This window comes from Gossypium raimondii, chromosome 1 (assembly GCF_025698545.1).
Source record: "Gossypium raimondii isolate GPD5lz chromosome 1, ASM2569854v1, whole genome shotgun sequence".
Taxonomy (NCBI): domain Eukaryota; kingdom Viridiplantae; phylum Streptophyta; class Magnoliopsida; order Malvales; family Malvaceae; genus Gossypium; species Gossypium raimondii.
Genome location: NC_068565.1, coordinates 45,499,630 through 45,525,214, shown reverse-complemented (window position 1 = coordinate 45,525,214; position 25,585 = coordinate 45,499,630). Strand labels below are relative to the sequence as shown.

General features: G+C 35.5%; 1 pseudogene; it reads right to left on the bottom strand.

Annotated features, from left to right (window-relative positions):
• Positions 1 to 659: 659 nt before the first annotated feature.
• Positions 660 to 25,132, bottom strand: LOC105787073 (squalene monooxygenase SE1-like; annotated as a pseudogene).
• Between the last annotated feature and the right edge of the window lie 453 nt (positions 25,133 to 25,585).

The following is a 25,585-nucleotide window of genomic DNA, read 5'->3' as shown; positions in this document are numbered from 1 at the left end:
CACCCATTCAAAATTTTTTTTTCTCCACCATGAATATTGATATTTTTCACAGGTATTACAAAAAATATATATTGGTGCTATCTGACACAGTGACAACATCCAAAAATTTTTAAAAAAAAATCAATTATTGACTCATCATTGGGGGCGATACCACCGATGTGTTAGGCGGTACCGACAGGCACTATGAATTTTAAATCGCTTTCATATATAATTTTTCAGTTGAGTTATTTTTTGAAAAAACCCATAAGAAACCCAATTCTTTTCTCAAAATTTCTCAAAGATGAGATGAAAAAAAGAGAAGAAATTTACCAATTTAACGAAAATGAACCGATGCAAAGCGGAAGTAAAGTAAAGTAAATAAATTCAATTGACACAGCCACCTAGCTCTCAAAGAAGAACTGATCCTTTACCACCATTGATCATCTCTCCCATGGTTAGGTTAGATATTTCTTAATTTTAATTTAATACAGTTGATGGTCTCTTCTTATCTTAGTTGCTGATGGGTAAAAGTCATTTATCTATGAAGCTGTACAGATTTTTAGCATTTAAAATATTATCACTAAAGGTACAGTTCCAACCATGCACATTCAATTTTAATGCGGAAACCACATGTTGTAGTTGAAATCTTGTTACATCAACCCATACTGTCTATTTCATTCTCAATCAACTGGGGGAGCTCTGTAATATGCTGGCATTGTTATAGGGAAAAACATTTGTCGAATTCCTTCAGCCTTGATAATGGGGAAAATGATGCTTGTTGCACCCTAAAATACGTTCATAAAACATGTCAAATTTGTCTTTAACCATTTCCAGGTATCGAAATGGCAATGAAACAATGCTTAGTTAAAGATACACACCGAAATCAATCGAGCCCCTATTTTACCATCTAACTCCAAGAAAAATTAATATTTATAAAAATGACCCTGATTCAAAAACCTTCACCAAAATGTCCTGAAATGAACAATAAGTTTGGGTTTTGGGAACCCAATGGCTGACACCTCTTCGTAGTTTGGCCCCATGATTGCCTGATGATTGTGTTAGGCTTTAAAAAATTAATTTTTTTGGGACATGAATAGCCGACATTAGGGTGTTTTTTTTAAACCGTATCATACTAGTATACTAAAATACCAGTATTTGAAAAATAAATTGGATTATGGCCATCTAATGGCCGACACTAGAGTCCTTTTAAAAAAATTCACCTTTTTTGTGTCCTAAGACAAAATTTTTTTCCTTTGGGACACTGATGGTCGACTACACCTTTTTCGGGTCTCGATTTTATTTTTGTTTTGGGAATTGATGGCTAGTACCACCGTTTTCGGGTCTTGAATTTTTTTTTCTTTTGGACACTGATGGCCGGCACCAACTTTATCAGATTAAAAAAAATTGGTTTTGGAACACTGATGGCCGACACCAATTTTATCATATATATATAGGTGTTTTGTCTTTTATTTGAGTTTTTGTTTGCTTTTTTGTTTGCTTTATTAGTTGAAAATCGAGATTAAAAATATCAGTTTTTTCTTTGTTGAGAAGGAAGCAAAAAATTGTTAATATGAGTTCCCAGATTTTGTTTGTTTATATTCATTTCGATGGAGAAATGATAAATACAACTGAAGAAGGTTGTGTCTTTCAAAGTCAGAGAAAAATAGGAATGAGATTCAACAAATGTGTTTCGCTGGCAAATTTAAAACAAAAAATCAATACAAAGATAGCTACCCGTTGCGGGAAGCAAGTGTTGAGATTGTTTTACAAATTTTCGGTTTCAACAGATCCGCTCAAGTTCTCGAAAATGGAGCTTAAAGATGATGATGATCTAGGGACAATGATAGCAATTTATTACCCCTTGATATGGATAATCCTAGCCCGGTTGAGTTGTTTGCAGAAATAGCTGAACCGGATCCCATTCAAGTTGAAATTCTAGCAAGCCAGCATTTTGGAATTGATTTTAATCTTAACGTCTGCTGGGAAGATCAGCCGGGTTGTGGAGGGTCAATGCCAACTCCCGAAAATCCAAACACGTGGAGGGTCAATGCCAACTCCCAAAAATCCAAACATCGGTAGATGTTCGTATAATATCCCAAATTAGTGTACTCGTTTAAAGATCCACCCAGAGGTGTTGACCACCACAGAATAAAGGTGATGAAGGGTCTGATAATGATGATTAATCCCATCGTAATCCTAACAATGATTTCAGTTACCCCAATTTGGATGACATCCTTGAAGACATAGACCAAGAAGGCCTGGTGGAGGGTGAAAATGTAAACCCCGATTCGACCGGGAACACAGGCCCCGGTATAGTTATAAAGAATAATCTAGGGTCCTTCATAACCAACGTGGATCCTGATGCGGCTCTTGCACGCAAGTTCTCAAAATATACAAATATTGTGTCGGCTCACCTACTTGATGAAGAATTCGACGGTAAAGAGTTGTTCGTAGGACAACAATTCGATAACAAAAAAGACTTTTTACATGTAATAAAATAACTTAGCTTGAAGTTAGGTGTAGACTATAAAGTAACTAAGTTGACGCAGTCTTTGTATGTCGGAGAATATTGGAACGCCTCAAATGGGTATAACTAGCATGTTTGAGCTGCGTTAATGCAGCAGACACAAATGTGGATGATAAGAAAAATAGAAAGTCCACACACATGCACGTCTGCTCGTATGTCGTAAGATCATCGAAAGTTAGATGCAAAAACTATATGCAACTGCATCATCCTTTTAGTGAAAAAGTGGCCCACCATTCAGATGTCGGTCCTTATTACGGACATGCAAGCTCGATTCAAGTACAAAGTGTCGTATCGAAAGGTATGGTGGGCAAAGCAAATGACGATGTGAGAGTTGTATGGTGACTGGGATGCGTCATACAACAAGCTTCAGGGGTGGGTAGTCGCGATGCGAAAGTATGTGCCTGGGAGAGTGACTGATTTGCAAACACTGCTGTATAAAGGCTTGGATGGGAAGATACAACCAAAGAAACGAGTTTTTCACAGATTGTTTTGGACGTTCGAGACATGTGTTAGGGTCTTCCCTCACTGCAAGCTGATGGTGCAGGTGGACCGAACCTGGTTGTACGAAAAATTCACGTAAATTCTCTTTATTGCTGTTGCACGAGACGACAACCAAAATGTACTTCCGACCGCTTTCGCCATCGTAGAGCATGAGTGCTTCAAGTCTTGGGAATTTTTCCTTAGAAATCTGCAGAGGCACGTTGTCAGAGAAGACAACATTTGCCTAATATCAGATAGATCGAAGGGACTACTTGTTGCGATAAGGTGATCGAGGGTTCCGTTGAGGTTTGTTTATTGCATCCGACACATCGCAGTAAACTTCCGCAGAGATTATAAGAATAAAGAATGGAAAAAAGAACTCGTGAACATGGGTAAAAAAATATTGTTTGTATTTATTTAAAAAATTCCTCTTCAAATTTTATCAGTTTGTAAGTTTTTAAAATATTGATTCCGAATTGCATATGCAACTCATGAGTTAGAACCGCGAAGATTTAGGCAAAGGTTCGCGAGGCTTAAATCTCAGATGTCATCTTTACCAACAAATCTTCGGATATGGTTGGGTAGCATGGAGAACTGACAATGGACTTTGTCGAAACCTTTTTTTTTTTAAATCGGCTTATTATTAAAAACGAAAATAGAGTCGCCACCAATCACCTTCATGAGGTGTGATCGGGTCACCTTGTAATTTGATCATTTTAATAAGGTGTTCGATTTACTAAAATAATATTTTTCAGTCTACAAAATCCAGAAAATAGGTTCGGGAGTCGGTTACGCACGAGGAAGGATTAGCACACTCGTTACGCCCAAAATTGGTACCTGATTGATTACTTGATGTCTTTAGTGTCGAAAATTAAAAATTTGAAGAAAATTTAAAATACGATCCCTTTTTGTATTAAGATATTTTAATAGAAAAGACTTTATTCTGAATTAATCGAGAAGAAGGATCATGCCCCGTGAGTTAGGACATGACACCTTTAGTTTTTGAAAACCAAAATAATCGTCGTTTTAATCGTTACTTGAATCTCGTTTTTTATATTTTTGAAATGGATATTCGATTATTTTGGTTTTAGAAAGAAGCTATATTCTGTAAGTTAGGAACACGACTTTTCTAATTCCAAAAATAATGAACATTGCCACGATTTAAAAATTTTACCTTTTTTATGCATCATGCCAAAACGAATGTAACATTTGAAATAACATGTATTTGATTTATTCGGGTATAGTATAGAAACGAGTATATATATTTGAGCACGGTTCGTGTCTTGGTTGTAGGAATAATAAAATAATAGCGCACATAAACGAAATGATGATATACTAAAAAAAACAAAATCATATTAATAAATGATGATGATATATCTATAATAATAAAACAACAAATAAACAATGGCAATAATCATATTATAGTTACTAATTCTAATACTAATTAAATAATAATATGAAAAATAAATGATAATAATGATAATAATAATACGAAAAAACAAGTGCACGAATAGAGAAAATATAAATATCATAATTTTAAATATAAAAAGGGTAAAAATAATAAATAGATAAACAAATAAATAAAATAATAAATGTAATTTCTATTCTAATTCTAATATAAATAATCAAAACACAGTAAATAATAATAATAATAATAATAATAATAATAATAATAATAATAATAAAATGGGCTAGGATGCATAAACAAAAAGAAATAGAAAGGGTAATAACATAATAAATACGTAAGATAAAAAATCTATAAAGGGTTCCCATTAAATAAATGAGGACTAAAATTGGAATTAAGTACCTAAATAAATAAACGAATAACGGTAAAAAAAAACTAACAAAACAGAAAAAGGATCAAAATAAAAACACACGAAAAGACGCAAGAATTAAATGAGAAATTATCCCAAACCATCTAAATGCATCTTTCCAGTGGACCAAATTGAAAATAAAATCAAAATTTCATGGCATAAATTTTAAATAAATAAAAAAGGGAAAATGACTGGATTGAAAAGTAATTTAAAAGTGGAAGGGTCAAAGCAACAATTAAGCCATTTTTTAAAAACACGCGGATCCTGATGGGTCGGGTCAGGTTGGCGGGCCAGTCCCTCAAAAAGACGTCATTTTGGTATCTGTGACATAAGCCCAAAACGTCGTTGTTTTGAAGGGCTATATAAGTAAAAAAGTTTAGAAAAAAAAATTCATTTCAGCCTATTTTTTTTAAAAAAACTTTAAAAACCTTTTTTTCTCTCAAAACCCTCTTCAGCCAGTCTTGGCTCCGGTAAATCACCGCTGCGCCGACCACCAATCGACGACGATGGCTCCACCGTCCCCGATGGCCGGAAAAACCAAAATCCCCATTTTGCATATTTCTTTGCGTAAAACTCCGATTTGGAGTTGAAATCACCCAAAATCAAAGCCAATGTTCAGAAAGAACAAAGAAAAACCCTTTCGGTTTTCTTCTCCCTGACGCAACCTTCAACGAATCCTTAAAGATTAGGAGGTCTCGCCCACCCATGACGAAGAAAGGTAGAACGTCAAGTGAGTTTTCCCTTTTTTATTTTATGAATTTTTTTATATAAATATATATAAACAAAAAAATAGAAAAAAAAGTCACCTTTGGGTTTTTTGTATTTTGTTTGATTTTTGGATTACTTTGTTTTTCTTTTAATTTCTATTTCAGAAAAAAAAACCCCTTTTTACAATCGGTTCAATGGCTTTTATAGCTGATTTTACAATATATTTTTTTATTATTTCTACTGTTCTTCCCACTGTTGTTTGCGTGTTTTGCTTATTCTTCTTTTTTGCAGGTGCCTCTGGAGTCAATAATGTGGCAGAGGCTAGGAGCGACGGTGGCAGAGGCAAGGAGCTGCGGTGGCACAAGCTAGGGATTTAGGGTGCGGCGGCTAGGGTTTTTGTTCCGTTTTTTTTTAGGTGTTTGGGACATTTGTGCCATTAGGGTTTTTTAATTTTTGGGCTTTGTAATTTAGGTAAAGGACTATTTTTTTTATTTTTTATTTGGTTTGGTTTGGTTTGTTTGGGCCCGGACAGGATTAGGCCCTTACAGTTGCCCCTCTTTACTTGTTGTCGTGTAACAAGAATGGAGCAAAGACTTTTAAGAAGGACCAATTTTGTCTGGTCTCGCTGAATCTCAACCTTTTTTGTGCTCCTCTTTTTGAAGTAACTTCATTCTATCCCACTGCAACTTCAGAGGTATAAAATTTGTTGCTTCAATCTACTCCACTACAACTTCAGGGAGATAAGACTTGTAGCTTCAATTTGCTCCACTGCAACTTTAGGGAGATAAAATTTGTAACTTTAATCTGCTCCACTGCAACTTCAGGAAGACAAGATTTGTAACTTCAATCTACTCCACCGCAACTTCAGAGAGATAAGATTTGTAACTTATAGCTTTAATCTATTCCACTGCAACTTTAAGGAAATAAGATTAGCTGTCTTCAATCTACTCCATTGCAACTTTAGGGAGATAAGATTTGTTATTTTCAATCTGCTCCACTGCAACTTGTAGCTTTAATCTGTTCCACTGAAGTGGAAATAAGATTAGCTATCTTCAATCTACTCCACTGCAACTTCAGGGGGATAAGATTTGTTATTTTCAATCTACTTCACCGCAACTTCGGAGAGATAAGATTTGTAACTTGTAGCTTTAATATGTTCCACTGCAATTTCAGGGAAATAAAATTCGCTATCTTCAATCTGCTCCACTACAACTTTAAGGAGATGAGACTCGTAGCTTTAATCTACTCCACTGCAACTTCAAGGAGATAAGATTTGTAGTTTAAATCTGCTCCACTGCAACTTCAGGGATATAAGATTTATAGTTTTAATCTACTCCACTGTAACTTCAAGGAGATAAGATTTGTGGCTTTAATATGCTCCACTACAACTTCAGGGAGATAAGATTCGTTATGATGACTCCAATCCGTCCCATTGCAACTTCAGGGGTATAGGATTTGTGGTTTCACTGATTTGTTACACCGTTTTCTGGGGAACATGGCCTATAGAATCCATTTCATGGGCCTATATTTATGCCAAGCGATTAGGATGTTATGATCAGAATGAATCAAATCCTCCTAACTAGATGTGTATGAATGATATTTGCCTGAATGCAGAATGTCATTTTTCGAGAATGGCTCCCTTTTAATGCTTAGGTTGACATTGCTCGTTGTTCATCAAGGTTTTATCACTGACGCATTACCCTGCCTTCTTGTTCAGCTGGTATCTTTGGCAGAAAACCTGAAGAAATAATCAAAATTTAAACTATTTGTTCCCAAACATTTCCAACTCTTAGATTTGGTTAGTTCTGACCAGAAGTTCTATTTTAGGTCCTTGTACTATTTAGAACCTTTTAGAGCAATATGCAAAAAATATTTTACTTGAATGTTATTTTTCCATTAATTATTATTTCAATGAAAAATACTTGAAAAATATCGTAGTAATGAACAATTTTGAAATTTATTAGGAGCAGCGCTCAAAATAAGTAAATTAATTAAAGATAGCAAACGTTGCTAAAATACAAAAATGAGTAAGATGAAAGTAGGTGCCCCAAATATCGCAGCATGAGCTTCTCTGCACAAACTTCTTGAGGACTGTTTTGAGTCTGATATGTGTTTAAAAGATCTAGAGTACTTTGTTGATGCCCCAAGATGTAACGTTTCTCCTTCTGAGAATACCCGACCATCACACGTTCAACCTTCAATCCAAATTTGAGCTGCCATTTTCTGGGTTTTCAACTCAAAACCCCTTTGGTCTCAAGGCACCCTTTACAAGTTTTTGCCTTGGCCTCTTCATTTTTTTGTTTTTTTTTCAAGTGAAATATTTCTTGACTAAGTCTGAATTCATAGGATTAGGTAGGTTCTTGTTATCCATCTCGGTCAAAATCAATACTCCTCCAAAAAAGGTCTTTTTTTACCACATATGGTTATTCCCAGTTTGCCATCCGCTTTCCTCTGAAGTCCTTTTGTATAGGAATAATCTTTTTCAATACCAGGTCCTCCTCATAGAATTCTCTAGGGTAAACTTTTTTGTCATAAGCTCGTATCATTCGTTTTTGGTACATCTGATCATGACGGATAGCTTTCAGCCTCTTTTCTTCAATCAAGTTCAGCTGATCATATCGAGATTGGATCATTCTACTTCATTTAACTTCAACTCTGACAAAACTCAAAGAGAAGGAATCTTAACTTCAATAGGCAAAACCCCATTCATTCTATAAACTAATACAAAAGGTGTTTCCCCGGTGGAATCCCTAATAGATGTTCGGTAAGTATAAGGGGAAAATAGTAACTTATCGTGTCAATCTTTATAAGTCTCAATCATTTTCTACATGATCTTCTTAATGTTCTTATTGGCTACCTGCACCACACTATTTATTTTTGGGCAATATGGTGACGAGTTGTGGTGTTTGATCTTGAATTGACTACAGACCTCCACTATCATGCTGTTATTCAAGTTCAATGCATTGTCAGATATAATCATTTCTGGCATCTCATACCTACATATGATCTCTTTCTTTAAGAATTTTTCGACTGCTTATTTCGTGACATTGGCGTAAGAAGTGGCCTCTACCCACTTGGTGAAGTAATCAATGACCACGAAGATGAATCGATTCCCATTGGAAGCTTTTAGTGAGATCGACCCAATGACATCCATGCTCCACATGGAGAAAGGCCATGGAGAAGTCATAATATGGAGAGGTGAATGAGGCACATGAATTTTGTCTCCATAAATTTGGCACTTATGGTATCTCTTGGCATAACTGATACAATCTCCTTCCATGGTGGACCAATTATATCCAAGTCTCATGATCTGTTTAACCATTGTAAAACCATTAGCATGTGTTCTGCAAACACCCTTATGGACTTCTTCCAAGATTTTTTTTAGCCTCAACAGTGTCCACACATCTTAGTAGCACCTGATGCTTTCTTTTTTTGTATAGGATCTCCCCATCTAAGACATAGTCACTGGCTAGTCCTCTCAACGTCCTTTTATCATTCTCGATTGCTTGATCAGGGTATTAACGATTTTTCACATATCGTAGTATATCGTGGTACCAAGGGTGATCATCATTTTCCTTTTCTTCGATGTTGTAACAATGAGCCGAAGCCTCATAAATACTCATCTGGATAAGCATTACATCCTCTTGTTTGTTTATTTTGACCATGTAAGCTAAAGTATCTAAGGTATTAGCCATCTAATTTTCATCTCGCGGAAGGTAGTAGAAGGTAGCAGAAGGTGATGTTATCAAACTCTTCAGTTAACTCTAGGACCAGCCTTCTATACTCGATCAACTTGGGATCTCTTGTCTCACATTCACCTTTAAGTTGATAGATCACTAATGTAAAATCCCCATATACCTCTAGCACTTTGAGATTACATTCTATGGCTGCACGAATACCCATGATGCATACTTCATATTCGGCCATATTGTTCGTGCAATCAAAATCTAGAAAGCAGAATCTGCCATTGGGCCATCCTTCTATTTAGAGGAATCGAATTCATCATGTATTTTAGTGGGTCCATATTTTAGATGAACCAAGTTGTGTCGTACAACATGTACTATCTCAGTCTTCGGGTTGTCCAGATTAAGGCGCAACACAACTTCTCAATTGGCGAGTATCTTATCTCACATTCAGTGAACTTCTTATTGAGATAGTATATTGTTCTTTCTTTCCTTATTGACTCATCATATTGACCCAGCACGCATCCCATAAAATTTACAAATACTGTCAAGCACAGTATCAGTGGCTTATCTGGACTAGGTGGCATCAGCACTGGGGGATTAGAGAGGTAATGTTTGACCTTGTCAAAAGTTTTCTAGCACTCCTCATCCCATACGCCTAGATTGTGTTTCTTAAGGAGACGAAATATGGGGTCATATTTCTCAGTTAATTGTGAAATGAACCGGGCGATGTAATTTAGTCTTTCTAGGAAATCTCAAACTTCTTTTTAAGTGCATGGTGGAGGCAACTCTTATATAACCTTAACTTTATTTGGATCGATCTCGATCCCCTTTTTGCTGACTATGAATCATAGAAATTTTTTCAACCTAGCCTCGAAGGTACATTTTGCTGGATTGAGCTTTAGTTGGAATTTTCTCAACCTCAAGAACAATTTCCTCAAGACTTGTAAATGTTTTTTTTCTTTTCACGATTTTGCAATCATATCATCAACGTAAACCTCAATTTCTTTATGCATCATATCATGAAACAAAGTTACATGTTTGTTTGATACGTCGCTCCCGTATTTTTCAGTCTAAATGACATTACTTTATAGTAAAATATTCCCCACACGGTTAGGAATGTAGTCTTTTCCATATCTTCAGAATGCATCTTAATCTGGTTGTATCGAGAGAAGCCATCTACAAAGGAGAAAAGTGAATAACCTACCATATTATCCACTAAGGTGTCGATGTGAGGTAAAGGGAAATTGTCCTTCGGGCTAACTTTGTGTAAATCTCTGTAGTACACACACATTCGTACTTTCTCATCTTTCTTAGGGACAAGGATTATATTAGCTACCCACTCTGAATATTTAACCACTTTTAGGAAACCAGCGTCAAATTGCTTCTTGATCTCTTTTTTTATTTTTAACAGAATGTCAGACCTCATCCTTCGGAGTTTCTGTTGAACCGGCTTACATTCTTCCCTTATGGGAAGCCGGTGTACCATGATATTAGTACTTAGACTAGACATGTCTTGATACGACCATGCAAAGACATCTTTGAATTCTTGGAGTAACTCAATGAGGTCTCGCTGTCACTGCAGTGATGCAAGCTCCAATCTTCACCTCTTTCTTTTCTTGTTCATATTCTAAGCTCACAATTTCTACTAACTCCTTGTGAGGTAGAATCTATTTCTCTTCTTGTTCTACCATTCTTAACAAATTAGGAGATAGGTTATAATCTCACTCATCTTCAAAGTTCTGAGGTTCCTCTAGACACATATCTTGTTCAAAAAGAGATTTTGAGTCAGTAGCAATGTTGCTCATATCATTGATATCTAGAGACTTGTTATAGGAACAAAGGAAGACCCAAAGAAAAAACGAATCTAAGAATAATTATCTGTATGTTGTGAGTATGAATGAAATGGAAAGAATAAAAGAATATTTGCCAACATGAGACACAAAGATACATTTTATTGAAATAAAAATAATGGACATATGCCTTTTTCACAAAAGGATTCTTATTGCTCCCAGGCTTAGAGCAATAAGTATGTTTTGAACGTTACTCTGAATTAGTCCTAAAAATTACAGGGATTTCTTCCGTAGTCCAATTGTTCAGAACACTTTCGGAGATGTAAAGACGAATACCTGACAGGTTTTCCCCGATTTCTTCTTCCAATATTGTATTAATACTCAAGTTTCCCAGCATTCCTTGCAGGCTTTTTTTTCTGTCATTCTTCATTCAGGATAAATAATTTCTCCTAACACAAACGTTTTGGATATATGGAGAAAGGTTATCGATTCTCATTAAACCTCTCCCCCACTCAGTAGCACTCTGGTTTTACCGCGGGTACCGTAACAATATTCGATTGGCAAATTCTTGTTGGTTTCCAGGGTAACTGTCATAATTTTGATTAATTAAGGTCTTTTTATGAAACTTAATGCATGTGATGAAATGTAATACTGATTAATTAAGGTCATAATTTTGATTAATTAACGAATCTCTTTACATAAAACAGATACATTTTACATATACGACCTTACCCTAATACTCAAAGTGAAGACATCAACCCTTTTCTTCGCATCCGGATGTGCCAAGATCAAATCTTGCAAACTTTTCCAATAGATACCTTTACTATCTCCCTTTTATTTAAATTGGGTCGCAACCTATTGCTCGCTCATTCCAAGGATGCTCATTAGCTTCTTTAGGGAAGTCGGGACGTTGGTGGCTCTAGAACAAGCTTTGTCGGCTTGGATCCTCGGTCAACGAAGCAAATTTGTGAACTCCTCTACAAAAGGGACCATATCTACCTTTCCAAAAGTAAATCAGCTATAGGTGGGATTCTAATACTAGGCAAGAGCTCGGAACAAGTGCATATCCACTTTGACATCGAGTAAATAAGGCAAATTACCATAGTTATTGTGGAATAACTTCTTGGTTTCGCCATTCCATTGGTACTATATTTCTTTCAACTCTCGGAGATTATTCTGAGTCACACTAATGCGAGTGAAATCCCACAATTCTAACATATATCGCTCCGTCAAGCTATCACATTTCTCTTGTTGTTTCTTCTTAAACCATATCCGGACGGCCGCATTGTCTTTCACTTTATCAATAAATCTATTTTCCATGACAAGCTCTCTATTTAGTAACTGAACGTGAATCAACACCCTTTTTTATGATGAAAATACAATGCAATCACAGCCAAAACAAAACGTAACAAGTCAGTACATTTCATACAAATCTAGAATTTAAAGAAAGAAATAATAAATAGAACACCTAATCGGATGACCACTAGAGGCCTGGTATGATTCTACCTAGGGTAGGCTCTTAGGGCTCATTATATGTGGTTCGATTCTAAAGTAAAGATACCTGAACCGACAGATTCCATGATCCTCACCCATTATAGGCTCATATAGACTGAGTTTAGTTCAGGGAAATACATTTCCCTATGGCTATACGGAGATGAAAATCTCACGAAGACATAGGTATGGATGTATTCCGAAAGCGGTCCACTATCCTATACGAAGGTGAAGACCTCACGAAGGCATAATTTTTCACTCCCACTTAGAAGGGAAAAATCGAACAATTATGCAATGAAATATGCGGAAAACACACAAAAAACTTTCGAACCAATAAAATAGATATACTAGATCGCTATACAACCCAAGATATCAAAACATGAAATATGAAATGCAACGAAGGGATCATAAATTTAAACCAAATTATCAATTTTCGACAAAAAGACCAAAAGTAACCAACTCGCGGCTTGACTCTTTAAAAAAATCTCCAGCGGAGTCGCCAAGTTGTCAAAACCGTTTTTTTTAAATAGACTTTTTATGAAAAAACAAAAAATGGAGTCGCCACCAATCACCTTCATGAGGTGTGATCGAGTCACCTTGTAATTTGATCATTTTAATAAGGGGTTTGATTTACTAAAACAATATTTTTCGGTCTATAAAATCCAGAAAAGGGTTCGGGAGTCGGTTATGTACGAGGAAGGATTAGCACCCTCGTTACGCCCGAAATTGGTACCTAATTGATTACTTGATGCCTTTAGTGTCGAAAATTGAAAATTTGAAGAGAATTTAAAATACGATCCCTTTTTGTATTAAGATATTTTAATAGAAAAGGCTTTATTCTGAATTAATCAAGAAGAAGGATCATGCCCCCTGAGTTAGGACACGACACCTTTAGTTTTCAAAAACCAGAATAATCATCGTTTTAATTGTTACTTGAATCTCGTTTTTTATATTTTTGAAATGGATATTCGATTATTTTGGTTTTAGAAAGAAGCCATATTCCGTAAGTTAGGAACACGACTTTTCTAATTCTAAAAATAACGAATATTGCCACGATTTAAAAATTTTACGTTTTTTATGCATCGTGCCAAAACGAATGTAACATTTGAAATAACGTGTATTTAATTTATTCGGGTATAATATAGAAACGAGTAAATATATTTGAGCACGTTAAATGACATGGTTGTAGCAATAATAAAATAATAGTGCACATAAACGAAATGATGATATACTAAAAAAAAGAAATCATACTAATAAATGATGATGATATATCTATAATAATAAAACAACAAATAAACAATGACAATAATATGATATTATAGTTACTAATTCTAATACTAATTAAATAATAATATGAAAAATAAATAATAATAATATGAAAAAACAAGTGCACGAATAGACAATATAAACATCATAATTTTTAAATATAAAAGGTTAAAAGATAATAAATAGATAAAATAAATAAATAAAATAATATATGCAATTACTATTTTAATTCTAATATAAATAATCAAAACACAGTAAATAATAATGATGATGATGATGATGGTGACGATGATGATATGAGCGAGAATGCATAAACAAAAAGAAATAGAAACATTGCACATTTTAAATATTATAAAAGGGTAATAAGATAATAAATAAATAAGATAAGATAAAAAATCTATAAAGGGTTCCATTAAATAAATGAGGATTAAATTGGAATTAAAATGAAATTAAGTATCTAAATAAATAAACGAATAACTGTAAAAAAAAACTAACAAAACAGAAAAAGGATCAAAATAAAAACATGTGAAAAGACGCAAGGATTAAATGGGAAATTATCTCAAACCATCTAAACACATCTTTCTAGGGTACCAAATTGAAAATAAAATCAAAATTTCATGGCATAAATTTTAAATAAATAAATAAAAGGGAAAATGACTGGATTGGAAAGTAATTTAAAAGCGGAAGGGCCAAAGAAAAAATTAAGCCATTTTTTAAAAACGCGCGGATGCTGCTGGGTCAGGTCGGGTTGGTGAGTCAGTCCCTCAAAGCGACGCCGTTTTGGTGTCTGTGACTTAAGCCCAAAACAACGTTGTTTTGAAGGGCTATATTAGTAAAAAAAATTAGAAAAAAATTCATTTCAGCCTATGTTTTAAAAAAAACTTTAAGAAACTTTTTTTTTCTCTCAAAACCCTTTTCAGCCAGTCTTGGCTCAAGAATCGTCATTGCGTTTACCACCAATTGTCGGCGATGGCTCACGTAGTCCTAGTGGCGGAAAAACCAAAATGCCCCCTTTTGCGTATTTCTTCGTGTAGAACTCCGATTTGGAGCTGAAATCACCCAAAATCAAAGCCAAAGTTCAAAAAAAAAAAAAGAGAAAAACCCTTTCGGTTTTCTTCTCCCGACGCAACCCTTAACTAATCCTTAAAGATTCGGAGGTCTTGCCCACCCACGACGAAGTAAGGTAGAACGTCAGGTGAATTTTCCCTTTTTTGTTTTATGAATTATATATATATAAACAGAAAAAAATAGACAAAAAAGTCACCTTTGGGTTTTTTGTATTCTGTTTGATTTTTGGATTGCTTCGTTTTTCTATTAATTTCTATTTTGGAAAAAAAACCCTTTTTACAATCAGTTCAATAGCTTTTATAGATGATTTTACAATATATATTTTTATTATTTCTATTGTTATTGCCACTGTTGTTTGTGTGTTTTGCTTGTTCTTCTTTTTTGCAGGTGCCTCTAGAGTCAATGAAGGTGATAGAGGAGTCAGTGGTGGTAGAGGTTAGAAGCGGCGGTGGCGTAGGCTAGGGATTTAGGGTGCGACGACTAGGGTTTCTGTTCCCTTTTTTTCTTGCTAAAAATTTGTTTAGGTGTTTGGGACATTAGGGTTTTTAAATTTTTGGGATTTGTAATTTAGGTAATGGACTATTTTTTTTATTTGGTTTGGTTTGGTTTGGTTTGTTTGGGCCCGGATAGAATTGGGCCTTTACAGACTTAAAGTTACGATGAGGGGTTTCAGTATGGCCAGATGACGACCAACTTGGTAGATGCAGTTCACTCTATCTTGAGGCGTACATGTCATCTGCCAATTTCTGTTGTTTTCTCGGCAACATTCTATAGGCTAGCCACATTGATGCCTAAGATAGGGTTGAGACAAGCTAAGCAGATCGAGGCCGAGCACGTGTACGTTAAGACCGTCCGAAAGGCCATGGCGATAAACAAATCGAAGGGCACAAATGACGAATTCAGAATTATATTCACGCGACTTAAAGACTTTTCGGGTTCAAGAGTACATTGGTCGTCATTCGAGTCTTACGCCTAGGTCGTATGCAGTTGATTTGCAAAAACAGACGTTCCGAGTGCAGGATATTTCAAACTCTCCGATATCCGTGTGCGCATGTTCATATAGCGTGTGCGAGAGCAAACTTAAATGTTGAACAATTCATATACGATATCTACACATTTCAACGCACATTACGTATCTGGCAAAACGAATTTCCTGTAATCCCCGATGTTTTGAACTGGGAAGTTCCACCGCTTACTTTTGAGATGGTGCTTGACCGTAATCTCCTTAGACATCCTAAAGGTCGACCACAATCGACGAGAATTCAAAATGATATGGACGTCAGGGAGACGGGCGAACCCAAACTGTGCACGGTGTGCCGAACATCCGAACACAACCGATCAACTTGCCCACATCGTGTCTATGTTTCTGGTCAATCGTCTCGTAATGTCGGACTCAAAGATGACGAATGATATATTATTGAATGCATGTTTTTGTAAAAACATTGTAAAAATATTTAAATTATACAAATGACATACTTTATTTAAACTATACAATTGATTAAATATAATAATTAATACATATTTTTTCTTAAAAAATAATATACAAATTATAATACAATATACATACATATTTAATTTAAAACACATTAAATATATTAATACAATTGAAATTCAAATAAAGTAAAAAGTGAAATGAAAATGAAATTAAAATTAAAATTGGGAATAAAATGAAAAAAATGAAAATATATTTAAAAAGATATATGAGTAAAATTTTAAAAAGAAATTGAATTTAAATTTTAAAAAGAAGTTGAAATTAAATTAAAATTGGAATGAAATGAAATTCAAATTTAATAGAAATTGAAATGTATATATAATTAAAATGAATATATAAATTTAAATGAATTGAAATCAAATGAAATGAAATGAGAAATGAAAATTGAAATGAAAAAAATAAAATTGACAAGACATATCATTACAGTCCTGTGTCAGGCCAGCGTCAGAGCTATCAAAACGGGATTTGAATAGCTGGCACTAGTAGGCAGCCTTTGATTTGAAAAAAAATAAATGAGAAAAATTTTGAATTTAAATGAAATTTAACATTTTAAAATGGAATGAAATTTAAAATGAGAAAAATTTAAATAAAGTAAAATTTAATTAAATAAGACAAAATTTGAAATGAATATGAAATGATATTTGAAATGAATATGAAATGAATATGAAATGAAATTAAAATATAAATTGAAATGAAAAAAAGAAATTTAAATGAAATGAAACGTTAAATAAATATGAAATGAAACGTAATTTGAAATGAATATGAAATCAAATGAAAGTTGAAATGAATATGAGATGAAAATAAAATATAAATTGAAATGAAAATAAAATTGAAATGAGACTACTTGTTATTAATATGAAAAAAGAATTGAAATGAGAAAAAATTAAATTTAGATGGAAAAAAAATTTAATGAAATGAAGTTTGAAATGAAAATGAAATGTAATTAAATGAAATTTGAAATTAAAAAAAAATGACAAGACATATCATGATAGGCCTGCATGAAGCCTGTCAAAACAGGCCACCAATTGGCCGGCACCAGTCAAGCCCAGGGCACGTACCACCTTTGAATGGCTGGCACTAGCAGGCTAGGCCTACTCCGACGTGACCTAACTGGTCAGTGCCTAAAACTATTTTTTTTCCACTTTTACCTCTGCTCAGCCACTATAGTCCCCCACAATAAATGGCATACTTCAACCCAAAACTCGATCACCAAAATTAAGAAAAATAATATTTCAATACTTGGTGCCGGCCATTAGTGTCCCAAAACAAAAGAAAAATTAATTTGGTAAAGTTGGTGCCGGCCATCAAAGTCCCCAAACAAAAAAAAAATTTCGGACCCGAAAAAGGTAGTGCTGGCCATCAATGTCCCAAAGAAAAAAAAATTCTTAGGATACAAAAAAGGTGCTGGTGCCGGCCATCTATTGGCTAGTACCCAAAAAAATTTTTTTAAAAGGACTTTGGTGCCGGCCATTAGATGACCATAACCCAATTTTTTTTTCAAATATTGGTATTTTAGTATACCAATATGATATGGTTTAAAAAAAATACCCTGATGCCGACCATTCATATCCCAAAAAAAAAGTCTGACACAATCACTAGGAATTATGGGGCCAAAATACGAGGAGGTGCCGTCCATTGGGTTTCCAAAACCTAAACTTACTGTTCATTTTAGGTCATTTTGGTGAATGTTTTTAAACCAGGGTCATTTTTATAAATATTAATTTTTGGGGGTTAAATGGGTAAAATAGTCACATTTGGAAGAAGAAAATGGAAGTAACAACCGTCCAACACCATATATTGCCACCACAAAGAAATGCAGTACAAGGCTTATCGGGCGAGGGTTGAGACCGGAAAGTAGAGATATCAGTCATTTGAAAAGATGCCCTCAAGGCTCCAATAGTCGAAACATGCTTGCCGCATTTCCTTCATTGCTGGATCAGGGGAGGCACTGAACACCTTGTATAGTGAACCAACCAATGTGTTTATTGTAGATGCCACTGGCTGCATATCACAATGGAGAAAAACCAAAAGCCCTCTAGTCATTATTTCCTTGTTAGTATCAATATTATTTGTCCATCAACATGTGAACATTGCATTTGAACCTTACCTTCCTCAAGGTGTAAAACGATTCCAGATATACGCAAAGAGCGGATGCATCATGTAGATCGTACAGGGGCCTTAGAAGATCCTTTAGTACAACAATATCAAATAATGCAACTATCATTCCCCCTCCAATTAAAGGGTGTCACATATCGAATGCATCACCCATTAAAAGTGCACCAGGTGTTGGGTGTGGAGCTACATGCATGCTTCTATTCGGCATGGTTCTTATGTTCCCCTTATCGATTGTTGAGATAAAGGCAGCCTTCAGTTCAGCAGGAATTTAATAATCCATAATCAATTTGGTTATGAGTTAACAAGTTATCTTTTTCTTTGAGTTGGTTTTCCATCACTATAAGAGTAAAAATAGATATATAGAAAGCACCTGGGGGCAACCACAGTTTTCAAGTAAATGGCCATTTCACCGTTGGAAAGTAAAGGTACTTTTTGACCAGGCACATCAACCAAGCAACGATTCTCAGTGTTGCTAATAGGATAAAAAAATATAGGTGAAGGATATGCCAGTATGACATGTCCATAATTTGCATACGAAAGCTGTTGAAATTAGTTCCCATGCATCATGTTGAGCAACAAAGGTGGCCATGCAGGTCACATGCAGCAGGAAGCACAACAAGCAGTCGAGCCAAGCTTAGAAACAGCTGAAGCACAATGCTACTGTTCTGTTTGTTTCATTTAGTTACTTCAATGATCATTTTGTAATAAAGTTAGATTTAAACTTGGTAAATCTTTTGATGTATTTTTTGATGTTGATTGACTGAAAATTAAGCAAAGTAACTTACGCAAGTTAGTTTAGCAATTTTCAATGTATTAAGTGGTGTTAGGTAAGTGTTTAGGTAGTATTTTGACTTGTAAGGTTAACTCATGTTTTATATATGTAATGGCAACTTGCCAATGCTTTGTTAATGAAAAAATTCAACTTGTTTTTCATTCATTTACTCTCCAATTTCTCTTTTGCTTTTATTCTGTTTTATTAAGGCAAATTTTACTTTTGTTTCTTCTCCAAGTCACGAGGCTTGCTCATCAAGCAAAGCAAAATCTGCTTGCTCACTGCCTTTGACACTAATAATTGGTATCTAGAGCCTTTGTCTTAGAGGACCTGTTGCAACTAAACCATAACTTGAATGGCTTCTTCAGGATTTTCTCCAGCAGCCCCACCAGTCTTCAATGAGGAAGGCTTTCATATATGGGTTGTTAAGATGAGGACTTACCTGCAGGCCTTTGATCTGTGGGAAGTTGTGAACACTGATGCTGAACCAACACCGCTTAGGGCCAATCCCACAGTGGCTCAGATCAGACAACATGCTGATGAAATGACCAAGAGGCATAAAGCCATGTCCTGTATTCAGAATTGTGTCTCAGATGTCATTTTCACCAGAATCATGGCTTGTGAGACACCAAAGTAAGCTTGGGACAACCTCAATGAGGAGTTCCAAGGCACAGAGAGGACAAGGCAACAACAGTTGTTAAATTTGAGAAAAGATTTTGAAAACTTAAAGATGAGGGAAGAAGAAACAGTGAAGTAGTATGCAGATACGATCATGGCAGTGGTCAATAGCATAAGGCTCCTTGGTTAGCAGTTCAGTGAAGCAAGGATAGTGGAGAAAGTCCTCTCTACCTTACTTGAGAGGTATGAGGCAAAAATATCCTCCTTAGAGGATTCAAGAGACCTAGCTGACTTCTCTCTAACTGAGCTAATCAACTCCTTTTATGCTCAGGAATATAGGAGAGCTAGCAGAGTTGAAGAGCACCAAGAAGGTGTTTTTCAAGCTAAGGCCAGAGAACCTCGAGCACCAATGCCTACAAAGACAAAAAGGATTGGAAAAATAGGCCTAAGCCTGATGCTACAAGGAGAGGAGACCCTGTAGGCACTGCAAAAGGCCTGGTCATCCAAAAGAAAAATGATAGTTTAGACCAGATGCATTATGTCAACATTGCAAGAAGAGAGGACATGTTGAAAGGGTCTGCAAAAACAATAGAAAAATGAAGAAGTTCGACTGGCTGAAGACAGTAGTAACCATGAAGATTAGGTCTTTGCTGTGTCTTGCTCAGCTGGTGAGAAGAAGAAGGGCTCAAAAGGTTGGCTATTGGACAGTGGTTGCACTAATCACATGTCACCAGATGCATTCATTTTCAAAACTTTGGACAGAAGCTGTAAAACCAAAGTAAAAGTTGGCAATGGTCAGTTTATAAAGGCTGAAGGAAAGGGGGATGTATTGATATGCACTTCTACAGGTGCCAAGGTCATCTCGAATGTGTTATTGGTGCCTGAGATTGACAGAAACCTTCTCAGCATTGCTCAACTGCTTGAGAAAGGTTATTTAGTTGTGTTCAAAGGCAAGGAGCTTCAAATTGCTGATCCAAATGGATCAAGCTTCATGACAGTCACTATGAATGATAAATGTTTTGAAGTCGACTGACTAAGTGACTCACACTCAGCCTGTACAACCTCCACTGATGATTTCAAGCTTTGGCACCAAAGACTTGGGCATGCTAACTTCAGATCAATGATCCAGTTGGTCAGAGAAGAGCTAGCTAAAAAATTCACCAACTCTGTTGAAAAGGATGAGGTTTGTGAAGTTTGTCAACTTGGAAAACAGGCCAGATTGCCATTTCCTACCAACAAAGCCTAGAGAGCCTCAGAAAGGTTGCATCTCATGCACACTGATGTATGTGGCCCCATGAAAATTGAATCACTCAATGGGAACAGGTACTTCATTCTTTTCATTGATGATTGTACCAGATATTGTTGGATTTTCTTCTTAAAAAAATCTGAGGTGTCTAAAGTGTTCTTGAAGTTTAAAGCTGTTGTTGAAGTTGAAGCAGGCTGTAAGCTAAAGACCATAAGGTTAGATAATGGGACTGAGTACACTTCAGCTTAGTTTCAAGCTTACTGTGGTGATGCAGGCATCAAACATTAGTTAACTAATGTCTATACACCTTAGCAGAATGGGGTTAGTGAAAGAAAAAATAGAAGTTTGATGGATATGGTAAAGTGTCTTCTGTTTGAGAAGAATTTGCCCAAAACCAAGTGGGCTGAGGTAGTAAACACTGATGTCTACCTTCAGAACAAGCTTCCAACTAAGGCACTTGCTCACAATACACCTTTTGAGACTTGGTTCGAATTCAAGCCATCGTTGGCTCATTTGAAAGTCTTTGGTTGCCTGTGCTATGTACAAATACCAGCTGTGAAGAGAGATAAGCTATCATAAAGGGCCCAACCTGGTATCCTAGGAGGCTACAGCTCAGTCAAGAAAGGCTATAGGATCCTTAATCCTTCAACAAATAAAATTCAAGTGAGCAGAGATGTGGTTTTTAATGAAAAAATGGTACTGGAACTGGGAAAGAAATGAGCTAGAAGCTATTTCTGAAGAGCTAATGGCTAATCAGATTGGACCTGATCAGTTTGGTCCTGAAATAAACATTGATGATGTGCCTGTCAGAGGTACAAGGCTCTTGGATGAAATTTATGAGAGGGCACAAATTGCCACAGTCGAACCAAGCAGTTTTGAAGAAGCAGAGGCAGATGAAGGATGGAAGCAAGCTATGATTGATGAAATCAACATGATTTAAAAGAATCAGATATGGGTGCTGGTTGAAAGGTCTGCTAACAAGAAGACCATTGGTGTAAAATGGGTCTATCGAGCCAAACAGAATGCTGATGGCAGTCTGAACAAATTGAAAGCCAGACTAGTTGTCAAGGGATTTAGCCAAAGATATGGTCTAAAGTACATGGAGACTTTTGCACCAGTAGCTAGGCTTGATAGAGTCAGAATGTTAGTTACTTTGGCTGCACAAAACCAGTGGACCATTCCTCAGTTAGATGTGAAGTCTGCATTTTTTAATGGCTTCCTGGAAGAAGAAATTTACATTGATCAGCCTCAAGGATTTGTTGTATCTGGCAAGGAACACATGGTGCACAGACTAAAAAAGGCCTTATATGGCTTAAAGCAAGCTCCTAGAGCCTGGTATGCTCGAATTGACAACTAATTGGTCAATTTGGGATTTGAAAGAAGTGTTAGTGAACCAACACTATATGTCAAGAAAAATGAAGTGAAACACAGCTCATCTTGTCCCTTTATGTTGATGATTTCTTGGTGACAGGAGGAGACAAGATTATGTTGGTTGATTTCAAAACCAAAATGATGAAGATGTTTGAAATGTCTGACTTAGGCAGAATGAACTACTTATTTGGAATGGAGGTGATGCAAACCAGTAAAGGAATCTTTCTTAGTCAAAAATCCTTTGCCATGAAGATTTTAGACAAGTTCTCTATGCAGAACTGTAAGCCAACTAGCACACCTATAGCTGTTGGGATGAAACTATCAAGCCAAGGAATTGGTGAGCCAGTCTGTGAATCAATGTACAAAAGTCTTATTGGTAGCTTACTGTATTTGACAGCAACCAGACCTAATATCATGTTTGCTATTAGTTTGCTATCAAGATTTATGAATTGTTGCAATGACCAGCACTTTCAAGCAGCTAAGAGAGTGCTAAGGTACATCAAAGGCACTCTTGGCCATGGTGTAATATTCAACAAAGCTGAAAGCTTGAAGCTGATAGGCTATACTGACAGTGACTGGGCTGGTTCGTGTGATGATATGAAAAGCACTTCTGGATATGCTTTTACCCTTGGCTCAGGCATGTTTTATTAGAGCTCGAAGAAGCAAAACCTTGTGGCACAATCAACAGCAGAAGCTAAATATGTTGCTGCTGCAGGTGCTGTAAATTAAGCCATATGACTTAGAAAAATCCTAGTTGATTTGAACCAACATCAAGAAGGAGCAAGAGAGATTTATTGTGATAACAAGTTTACAGTTACAATTGCAAAGAATCATGTTTTCCATGGTAGAACAAAGCATTTTAATATCAAACTATATGTGATAAGGGAAATGGAGCAAGCTCATGAAATAGAGCTGATTTATTGCAATTCAGAGGTTCAAATTGCAGATATTTTCACAAAGGCACTTAATGTGTCAAGATTTATAAAATTAAGGAAGCAGCTAGATGTTACAAGCATGGAAACTAAGGAGGAGTGTTGAAGTTAGTTCCCATGCATCATGTTGAGCAACAAAGGTGGCCATGCAGGTCACATGCAGCAGGAAGCACAACATGCAGTCGAGCCAAGCTTAGCAGCAGCTGAAGCACAATGCTATTGTTCTGTTTGTTTCATTTAGTTACTCCAATGATCATTTTGTAATCAAGTTAGATTTAAACTTAGTTGGTAAATATTTTGATATATTTTTTTATGTTGATTGACTGAAAATTCAGCAAAGCAACTTATGCAAGTTAGATTAGCAATTTTCATTGTATTAAGTGGTGTTAGGTAAGTGTTTAGGTAGTAATTTGATTTGTAAGCTTAACTCATGTTTGATATATGTAATGGCAACTTGCCAATACTTTGTTAATGAAAAAATTCAACTTGTTTTTCATTCATATACTCTCAAATTTCTCCTTTGCTTTTATTCTATTTTATTAAGGCAAATTCTGCTTTTGTTTCTTCTCCAAGTCACGAGGCTTGCTCATCAAGCAAAGCAAAATCTGCTTGCTCACTGCCTTTGACACCAACAGAAGTTTACAGTTCTCCAGAACCAAACTGACAAAATAAGAGGCGACATTAACCTGCATAACAAAACCTAAAAAAAATGAAGATCTTCTTACTGTCTCCAAATACAAAATAAAAAAATGAATAGGCTTACAGAAGCTTGATTAACTCTAGTAAATGTTCAATAACCTTTAACCTTAAGGTTACAAAGAGATTATCGCAGATTCGAGAAACAATCGTCACATACAATATAGTAAGGGGAGCATATATAGGCGCTTGACTCTCGACCACCCTTAGTTTTGTACTAAACTCCTTTGATAGTCCCATTTTCTTCAATGAGAAATGTCATTGTTCCTTGTTCAATACTTACACTGCATTACTGTAAAGGAAAAGAATTTGAACTAAACTTGCTTTGATGGTTATGAAAACAAACTAATAAAGTAGAGAAATGTTGAATTGTTCGTTGATGGTTAAATTTATGATGGGAAAAAATAATTACTTGGGAAGAGAAGCAGCTTTGTGACGCATCCTTTGCATGAAACGTCCATTATGAAAGCTCATTCCAGCTACATCAAATTGAAAGTGTTTAAGGGTATAAGACAACCTGGTGTTCTTCCCATTCTTGTATAGAACATAACTAAAGACTCGTTGAGCATCGATCTCATGGACACAATCTGCAGTGAGAAACAAGGTCAGAAAGGGTATAAAAAACATGGGGGAAGGAGAAAGAAGAGTGACTAAAATAGGTTCCTGCATGCCTTGAAAACCCAGTTCAAGTAACTTGAGGTAGCCTCCTAGTTGCAAAAGTTCACCAACAATTCTGTCAGGCTGGTTTAGATCTCTCTCGATCACACGCACTCGCTGTCCTTCCTAAAACATGTAAGCTCGTAATACAATTAATTAAATATCACTTATATTTTGAATATAATTGAAGAAGGATGTAGTTGGATTGGGACCTTTCCAAGTGTATAAGCAAGAGCAGAACCAGCAACACCAGCACCAACTATGATTACCTCTATAGCATTCCTCCTATCAACCTTCCCATTCCTTGTTTTGTTTAAGCAATATTCCCCTTGAAGCAAAAAAATCTTGTTAATAAAGTATTGTACAAGAAAAGAATCCACATTAGAGAAGTTATCACTCCTTCAACCATAAAATTAAAATCCATAATATGAAGAACAAAAAATGGGAAAACAATGAATATTGGTGTAGAAGAGGGAGGAAGATGACAACTTTAATGACCTCATGGTTTCTGATTACTGTTTTACGTGTAATTTTAGCAGGCGTTGCTGCCTTCTTAAACACGATTTGGCACTGGCAGGTGGCAAATGTAACTATATAATAAAGGTAAGTTATAAAATTTAATATGATATTAATTAATTGATTCTATTGGTTTGCTAGTTTGAGATGGTCTTTTATGATCATGACTGGAAAAAATGGGAATTTATTTAGTTTAATGATGATCTTAAAATTAATTTATTTTACTCTATAAAATATTCTACTAATTACTTATTCAATATTAATATTAATTTATGTAACACCCTCTATCCGTATTCGTTGTCAGAATAGGGTACGAGGCATTATCGAAGTTTACTAAACATTTTCAATAATTCTAAATCAT